We start from the raw sequence: 10,137 nt of genomic DNA, 5'->3' as shown, positions 1-10,137 counted from the left end.
AAAGTGTGTGTGTTGGTAGGGATCTGGTCTCAATTAACAGTACTGGTATCATATTCAAATGAGTTTGTATTGATAGACTGTCTTCCTACAAGAAGTATTCAGCAAGACAAAAATGTTACTCTGGCAGATGCTGTATAACAGTCCTTTCAGCACACATTTTCAGGTATTTCAACCTAACAATTTTATCTTCTTTTCTTTGGAAACAGGACCCTGTTTTTTCCTGATCCTGTCTTCAGAGTAGCAAAAGCAAAGAAACTGAACCAACATGGTGCAAACCAGAGTGAGGGCAGAGCTGGATTTGTGCAGTTCTTAGGACTGCAAATCCACAGGCCCCATGGCACTTCACTGCTTTGCAGTGGATGAGTGTTCAGTCTCTCCTCTACAGCAGCGGGACTGGGAATGGCTGATTCTTATTTCATTTCATAGAATATTTACAGCAGCTTTTTTCTACTTAGCATTTAAGCTCTCAACCATTTATATAGTTTCCTAATTTTTTGTGTGTGTTATTGACACTTAAAGGAATATGCAGTAGCATAAACATCTACTTCCCCTTGAATTTTGTGGCTGTGCAACATCTAGTACAGTCTCAGGTTGACTGACATGTGGTTCTACAATAACATCAGTTATAATAAAAGGCCCGATTGGGGAGCTTCCCAATAATTTTCCCTGATGGCAGAGTAGTAAAGGTCAGAGTGCAACTAGTAGAGAAGTGGAAGCTGATTTTCCCTTACTGTTTGTGAAAATGGCAACAATCTAGTAACCACTTTACTGTCTCATCAGCAACTTCTGGTTCTTGCTAAACATTTCTACTGTGTATTCATAAATAAACCTTTAAAATTAATAAAATAAATAAATTCTTTAGAATAAAAAAATATGTTTTAGGGGATTAAAAGTGGAGTAGTTTAAGAGACACAAAGGGTTAGCCATAAGCCAGGGCACTTTTTGTCTTGCATCAAATGATAGTCCTAGCACAGGAATGATTAATGCAATGCTTCATTTGCTGGGCTAATGATATCCTGCCTAGTCTACAGATAGCCTGAAATGGTATTGTCGGTATTCCACTTCACACTAAGGTCAGCCAGAATATAATTATATCAATGATATTTCCCTGTAGACTTCTGGCCTTTCATAGGATTGATGCTAAGGTTACTCAATAGTTTACCAAGCTTTAAATAGTCTCGTGTCTTCATTGTCCAAGTTCATTATGTATTACAGCCCTAAAGACAGTCTGTGCTCTGTGACTACTGCAAATGCCAAGGTTTCAATGACAACTGAGTGGAGAAAGAACATCCTGTTATTATGGTTTTGAATTGTGAAATTGACTTGGGAGAATTTTTGTATTTGTTTCTGTATGCTAAGGCAATCTCACTTTCTTTTTTTAAAGCTTTTTAATTGCCTGTTTTGCTTTTAATGTATTTGCCGCGTTCAAGGGATTAATGACAATGCCTTGGGATGCGTCTCCATGAAATATGTCAAATAGCATTACTGCTGTGCTAACTTTAATGCAAATGATTCTCTCTCAGGGGACCTTGTAGAAGGATATTGTCTTAGATACTGGAATTTGTATGCTGCACAAACTACACCAAACAAACAAGGGCTGTGCGGGTTCTGGTTTGAAAGAACTGGGTTAGAACAAAAGAGCTCAAGTTATTAGCATTCAAAACTCAGAGAGCTTCAGTGGTATATTGGCAATACCTGAGACTTGTCCAGAGCACAGACATTTCAGGCTGTATGTACACAAAGGTCACCCCGGGCAAACAAATAATTACTACTCTTTAGAGTTTTGTTCTGATCTTAAAACAAAAGACATGGTGAATAAACTCTGCAGCTTGAATCTGCCCGGAGCTGAGTTACTGTTCTGTTTTTTCCACATCTTTGCCTGCTTTTATTCGCAATAACCACCATGTGCTTGCTTCTTCTGCATGTCTGGTGCTGGCTTTGGCACACTTCAGTCCTCTCTGAGCCAGTTTAATTTATCATAATAGCAGAAAATGAATCCAGGGGAAAAGAAATCTGGGTGGGTTTGAGCTGTTTTTATGAGGTAGGTCTTCTCCCAGAAAGGTCCAGCGAGAACAGATCCATGGAGAGGGTAAAAACATACACAGTCACAGAAACGAGAGATGGGCAAAAGAGGTGGAAAGTGGGAAAATAAGGAGGGCAAGAGGAGAACTTTCTGTTTGCAGATGCAGCTAGCCACTGCATCCGCTCAAGTGCCAGTGAATCACCCCCTTCACAAACTCTTCTGTTTTCTACTCATCCTAAACTAGCAGACAGTGCTCACTGCTTCCAAGGACTCCCCTGTACAGGACTGTGGCATCCAAATGCACCATACTGTCTAGCGATCAGTTGCCCAGATAGGCCTGATTTAGCTGTTCATTGAAGGTGAATATTTATCTTTCATTGCTACTGTTACTGATAATTGCCTCAATTATCAGTAACAGTATTCTGAGCTATTCTACCTTCAGGCTGACAAAAATTGCTCAGATTCAGACCATCTGTCTGGGGAGACGACAGCAAACAAAGTATGGCTAGTAAACATGAGAGGGATTTCCAATGGTCTTCATCACCAAGGGTTGGGAGCAAGCTTGGATCCACTCTGAGTCCTTCTCAGCTTGAAAATCTTGTCCACAGAGCTCACAGGGGTCAAGGGCTTCTGCACAAGCTCTTCTGAGAGCTCACCTGCCAGCTGTGTGCAGAAGCAGAGGTACTGTGTCTACGCAGAGCTATGTGCTCTTGTGTGTCCAGCAACAGCAACACCTACATAAAACAGGTGAATTTAGTGAACTAGAGGGCTGGTATCATGATTTTAGCACTTAAATATGCTAACACAGGAAGAGTCACATGAAACAGGCTGGAGTGAAAGTAATGTTTCATTTGTGCTAATAATGACACAGAACGACACACAGCATATAAAGGTATGTATTAGAGGTTAAACTACAGGGAGAACGGCAGACTCTGTTCTAAGCAATTACTCCTCAGCCCCAAAGATAGCCAATTTTTCAAAAGAATCCAATTATTTCAGTTTTTGTTGACTTTTTCTGGTATTTTTCTACATTGTTTACTCTAAGTTTAATTCCTACAGTTTAATAAATTCATTAGGTGCTTTATATGACTGCCTGAGACTGCAGTATCTCACACTGATAATCCAGATCTCTTCTGGCCTGAGGTCTTTGTGCTTTTTAAAATATCTCTTTCTGATTTCACTGCAGAGTGAATAGTATGTCAAATATCAACCATTAGGAACCTTGGCCATTCTTTTATATTTCTGGTTCTTTCTGAATCAGTGAATATATTCTAGACTTATTATTGTAACTCACTGAAAAGATAAAATCCCTCAAGCACCAAACCTTCAACAAAATCTTTCATCAAAGTCCATTAGTCTCCCTCTGAAAATTTCCAAGTATCTTGAAATTAAAATCTTAAAAATGTTTTCCAATAAGCAGAACAAAGTCTCCTTTCCTATAAAGGAGAGCTGGGGAACAAAAGGAAGGCAGGACTTCAAAGAAACAGATCTTATTAGGATATCTTTTTGAACTACAGCATTTTTAGGACCATCTGAAATTCATTTTCATTTTCTCAGCTTACTTGAGAAGTCAGTAATTAACCCTAACTGCTACTGTGAAACTTCCCGGAATAAGCTTTTGTGGATATCTTCCATCTGGAAACAAAGTTCAACAGATAAAGTAAGGTTTTGCAAACTTTCATAGAGGCAACAGAGATGCAGCACACTGTGTAGAAACAGACGCGACACAGCCTTGACTCCGGCCCTCCCTCATTCTGGACTGGGTCTGCATATAACCACCATCAGACTGTGATAATTGAAAACATGTACCAGTAATAAGAAAGGGATAATGCAGTTGCAGAGATTCACCTGAGCCCAGAGAAGTTTAGATGTGCTCAACATTTGCTATTTTTTTTGACAACAAGCTTATAAGCGCAGCGAGTTATTCTGGTTTCTGTCTGTACTTGCAGTTCAGTTAAAAGGAGCAGGACTGAAGCACAGGGTCACTGTGACCATATTAATGATGTACTTTTTTATTTCCAGATATAAAATTCTCAGAAAAATTCTTCCTATCCAGCCATACAGTTACTTTTATGTAAGTTTTGATTAGTTTGAGTTACATAAATAGGACATGCTTTATCTGAGAATGGAGACCATATCACTAAACATCCCTGAAAGAAATTTCATTTCTGGAGATTGGACTTGTCCACACTTAGCCTGAGAAGACATTCCATTCTGTGGTTATTTGGTTGAAAGACCACCATGAAAGTAATCTAATGTATGGTATTTCTAATATAGGTGCAGGCTCTGTAGAACTTCTAATAACTAGGAAAAAGTATTCAGCAAACAGCAATCTCCAAACTTTTCAGAATTAGCAAATAACTTTGAGATTTTTATAATTTTTGTTTTAAAGAGATAAATACTGATAATTCCAAAGAAAAAATGTAAAATATAAAGTTCGTGATAGCAACAGACAAGGAAGCCTCCTGATTCATCCTTTGTGAGCCTTCATGGCAAGAGAGGTAAACAATTCTGCTCATTTATGGGTGAATACATATTTGGTCTTCTGAGACAGTAATGAAAACAGGTGTGCTGTTTTTTGCTGGGGTAGACTTAATTTTTTCACAGTGGCTGGTACAGAGCTGCTTTGGATTTGTGCTGAACACAGGGTTGACAATACAAAGATGTTATTATTATTATTGCTGAGCAGGGATTGCATACAGCCAAAGCCCTTTCTGCTTTTCCTACTGCCATGCTGGCAAGGTAGCTGGGGCTTGCGGGAGGTTGGGAAGAGGCACAGCTGCAACAGCTGATCTGAGGGATATTCCAGACCATACGACATCATGCTCAGTACATAAAGAGGGGAGAAGAAGGTGGTACTGGGGGACATTTGGAGTGATGATTGTCTTTACAAGACATAGCCATTATGTATGATGGGGCTCTGCTCTCCCAGAGATGGCTGAACACCTACCTGATCATGTGTAGCTGTGAAAGAATTCCGTATTTAGCTTTGCATGTTTGCATAGCATTTCCCTAGTTAAACCCTCTGTATCTTAGACCACGAGATTGCAGGCTTTTACCCTTCCAATTCTCTCCTCAATCCCAGTGGTATGGGGTGAGCAAGCAGCTGCATGGGGCTTAGTTGCCATTTGGGCTTTAAGCTGGGACACCAGGGAAATACTTCCATGTAAAAGCATGTGTCATCCATGAAAAATGCACCCTAAGAAAGGTTGGTGGTCAGTTTTGCATTGAGGTCAATTATAAACTTTTAAAATGGTCGATACAGAGCAGAAAAAGTAAATTACCAATATGGCTACTGGGAGGGCCACAGTAAATAGGCTTAGACTTGTCACAGTTTTGTGACCTTTACACAGCGCAACATTCTCTCAGACATTTTTCCCTTTTTGAGCAGATGCTTTTTGGCTACTTATCTTTCTAACGTATATTTAAGCTCTTCTCAAAAATGTGCAATTAGTTAACAAGGACTAACCAAAGGGATAACCCAAATCTGAAACTGTACATACTGGCATATTCTCCACCATCTGCTGGAGAAGTTGAGTTTGCCCTGCATCATCTGGAAGACTGTCCATGTTAGGTGTGTTAGTCTTATCTAGGTCTTGCGGCCACAGGAATGTAAGTTCCATTTTGTGATCAAAAAAGAAGTTCAAAAAGCTCCATTTCTTTTCTGTGTCCTCTTTACACACACTAATAAGGTTAGGCACTATTTTGTCTTCTATTTTTGGTAAAGTGAATTAGTGTTAAGAGGGAAATTGTACATGGGTGTTAGGGGAATTCCCTGATGGAGCCAGTATGCCTCAGTTCCAGTAAATGCAAAGCTGAAAATGCCTGATACAGGGAAAACATTCCAGAATAAACAGAAGATAGCATTTGTAACTGCAAAGTTGAGCTGACCTTTGTTAGCAATTCATTGGTACTTAGGGAAGGTTCTCAGCCAGTGAAAATAATAAAATGCAACAGTGATTTTGAAAAAGGAAAGTGAACTTAGGAATAAGCCTTTATCTTCAGTAAACATAAAACTTAAATTTGTCTGTTCCACTGCAAAGTCTTTTTTTTTTTTACAGCTTGTGTCTCATACCCAAAAATGAAAAGCAACCCCAACAAATTCATACAAGGTAAAGAGTGTTAAGCAAATCACAGGTTTTTATACTTCAAAGTGGGTTTATAATTTTATTTCTAAAGAAGGGACAGGATGACCAGGGAAAGCAATAATTTGTAGTAGTCCTAGAGCAAGAAAAACATAAATTCTTTAAGACTCCTGAAGTGAGATGTAAGATAAAGTAAATACATATATAAACAACTAATATCTTAGGCTCATTTTGCTGTTTTTCAGATCAAACATGAGTGCCCCAATTTTCTTCAATGCCCTATTCTTTGACCTTCCGCTTTACTGCAGACACTTATCCTTCTTCCTGAGTATTAGATCTAAAGTAAAACCGGAAACTTATAAGCAATAAATATTTGTGAGAAATCGATTTTTCCAAAAGAAGATCAGATACCTTAAATTTTTGTGCACAGCTTTACATTTACTCACATAGGTAGATACTTGTATATGCTGTAGCAGTTCTTTTAACACTAACAGGTGCCAGACCTGGATGAGTCCTGTAAAACTGAATTACCTGTTTACCTTGGGAGACAGAAAGCAGTGCAAAAAGGTATGTTCTCTGTATTTCTTCAGCACTTCCAGGAAGAGAATATCAACCCATGTTCTAAGGAATGGGTGGTGAGAAGTAAAATCATTCACATTTAGTAAAATCAGTCTATTATGTAAGATAGCCATTCACATATTCACTTATAGCATAGCTGAGAGGGAATGTAGTACTGGAGACATACATAACCAAGCATTTAATTCCATGTAAAAAGAGGGTAAAATTGCCAAAGACTTTTACTCCCAATACTTCTGAAGGAAAGAGATGTTTTTTTTCCCAACCAGTTGATACTGTACTTTCCCGGATTATGCCTATGTATCATTATACAGAACATTTGGAAGTATAAAAGAATTGACATTGTAAGTTATGTTTAGACATTCAGCTTCCAATGCAACCATAGCAAATTTCAACCATAATGCCTGGGCTTACGTATAGGCTGTATCTAGCTGTGAGGCAAATTTTAATATTTTTTTAGTACAAAAGAAAGAAAGAAAACATTTTTAAAGCAGCTAAGTGTGTACCATCTGTGTATGTGTCTGCACAGAAAGATACACACAAGTATCACAGAATATTCTGAGTTGGAAAGGATCCACAAGGATGATCGAGGCCAGCTCTTATCCCATACAGGCCCATACAAGGATCAAACCCACAACCTTGGTGTTATTAGCACCATGCTCTGACCTACTGAGCTAATCTCAGGATCATGACTAGGTAATATTTGCTTTTCAGTTATATAATTATTTTCAATAATAAATTGTTTGGGTTCAGTGTGCTTTAGAATAACTCCAAAAATGCAAGTCAGAGACTTGCATAACATAGTGAAAGGATGGATGTTTAAAATGAAGGCCTGTCAGTGGGCATGTAAGAAAGGGGACATAGCACCTATTTGGCCAGCCACCACAAGAAAAAAGCCATCACTATGAGAAAAGTAGACAAAATTTGAAAGTAGAATTAATGAAGATCTGACCTTTTTTTTCCAAGTATAAAATTGGTCAAATGCATTTTTCAGAGAAAATGACAGCCTTAGAGATTAGATACAGTTATGTCTCTACAGTTAGTGGCCTTTATGAAATCACAGCATGACAAAAGTACAGCTGGAAGAAACCTCAGAAGGTCATCCAGCTTATTTTCCTTCCCACTAAAAGATCCACCAAATCGATGCCATTTCAGACAACCATTTGACCAGCCATTTCTCAAAAATTCCAGAACCATCTGAAGAAAAATTAAGTCCCATACTTTGCAGTATGTACTGGAATAAACATTTTCCTCACAACTCACTAAAATATTTTCTGCTGCAATGTAAGAGGCATGTGGTTAGAAGCTAGGCATTTCCACCTGGAATGTGATTCAGACTACAATACCAGATGGTGGCAGCTCAAATGCTTTTTGTACCTCCTCAATGAAAACTTTGCTCCAGGCTTGTGTGTGCATACATTTTTGAATGAATAATACAACAAAGTTTTAAGACAACAGTGTCAAACAAGACAAGATCAAGAAAGGTTGTTTTTAATCAAAATAATAGCAACAAGAATATTTTGTTTCTATAGAACTGAGAAAGTAAATGGCTGTCACCTTGTAAAGGAACTTGTGGCTTTTTCCTATGCATCCTGTTTGCTGCTCAGCCCAAACTGCCATGTAACCTCCTCTGCAAACAGTGAAATCCCCACTGAGAATTTGGTGCAACAAAGCTTCACAACTTTGTACTGTATCTAAGTATAAGCATTAAACAGAAAGCAAAAAAAAAAAAAATCAAGACTAAACAGAAAAAAAGCAAAAAAACCAAACAAGCAAAAAATAGGATCATTATAAATTCTGAATTTTCTGAATTCTGTTGCACTGTGTAGCAAGCATGTCCCAGGCTTGTTCCTGCCTCTGCTAAGAAGAAATATGCACTCCCTGTTCCCCTAGACAGATGGAACAGGAAAGATTCTAGCGTGTTTTGTAGTGGGGAAGAAATCAGGATCCCCCCTGCAACTACTCTTAGATAAAGGTTAAAGGCAGCAGAGGAAATGGGTGGGGAGCCCTTCCTGCTTTGTTTGTGATGGCAGTCATGCTTTTGCCATGATCTACAAGTATTAGTGCTATTCCCAAGGTGGTCTGAAGGCTATTATCTAGTCTCTCTCTCTCTAATGCTGATGTGAAATACCAAGCTGTGTTTCGTGTCAGGTACATGCAGGCAATGAGTGTGCTTGTGTTTGCAATATGTGTGGAAACTGACCATGGGACAGTTATGAAGACGAATTCTAAAAAATAACTGAGGGAATAAAGCATGGAAGAAGGCCTTTGAACCTATCCTTTGTTCGCAATTAACTTTTATAAGTCTTAAGTTGATTTAGGAGCATTTGAATTAAAATTTTAAGGATGTTGCTGTTTGACAGGATCTTTCTGCTTCTAGCTAAGCATTGAAGAGTTTTGCAATAATAACTTTTTGAAGTATTATTTTAGAATATTGCTTGCAGTAAGGATCTTTGAAACTATAGCTTTAGAATATATAAAAAGGAAACATGCTTATCTTCATGCCTTAACAAAACAGTGAAAAGCAGCTTGAGAAAGGAAGATGAACATCAACTCAAGGATTGATAGCTTCAACAAAGGGAAGCTGGACATCACTGTTATGAGATTTATAGTCCTTGCAGCTAAAAGGTGGACCCACATCTGGAATTTGAACCTCACCAGCTGGGAGACTTCTTTCTTCTTTCGGAAGCTGGACCCCACCATCTGGAGATACTCCTTTATGGGATACATCCTGAGAAAAACTAAATCACAATAGTGCATAGAATTGTGACATAATAATTTGGAATAGAAAGTTCTGAGAAAGCTTATGAGTACCCCTATAAATACCTGTAAGCCTCAATTATTGATGTGCAGCTGGAGGGAAAATTTCCCCGCTGTACCCACCGCTGTATTGCTCATACTTTACCATAATTAATTAATAAATTGATTGCTGCTTGAATATTGGCCTAGTTAAGCTTCTCATTTATAACACTGAGGAGTGGCAATAGAATAACAGAATGGTTAGGGTTGGAAGGGACCTTAAAGGTCGTATTGTTCCACCTCCCCTGCCACAGGCAGAGACATGTTCTACTAGGCCAGCCCAGTATTGAACACTTACATGGAAGGGGCACATACAGCTTCTCTGCTCTGACAGTAAATAATTTCTTACTAATACCTAATCTTAACTTGCCTTTCTTCAGCTTAAGGCTTTTTCCTCCTTGTCCTACCACTACATGCCCTTGTAAAAAGTCTCCCTTCATCCTACTTGTAAGCACCCTTTAGGTACTGGCAGGCTGCCATAGAATTGTAATTAAAAATATTGAGTTGTTAAAATTTTTTTATCACTTCCACTGTATTTTAACAATCAATTTCAGAAGTTAATGTCAGCTGTTTAATTTTCTTGTATTCATTTTCATCTTAAACAAACAGAAACACTTTTCTATTATGCTTATTAGTTTCTTAGCAGGATGCAAC

This window comes from Passer domesticus, chromosome Z, assembly GCF_036417665.1.
Source record: "Passer domesticus isolate bPasDom1 chromosome Z, bPasDom1.hap1, whole genome shotgun sequence".
NCBI lineage: Eukaryota > Metazoa > Chordata > Aves > Passeriformes > Passeridae > Passer > Passer domesticus.
The sequence above is the reverse complement of the archived record's forward strand: the minus strand, read 5'-3'. Positions refer to the sequence as shown.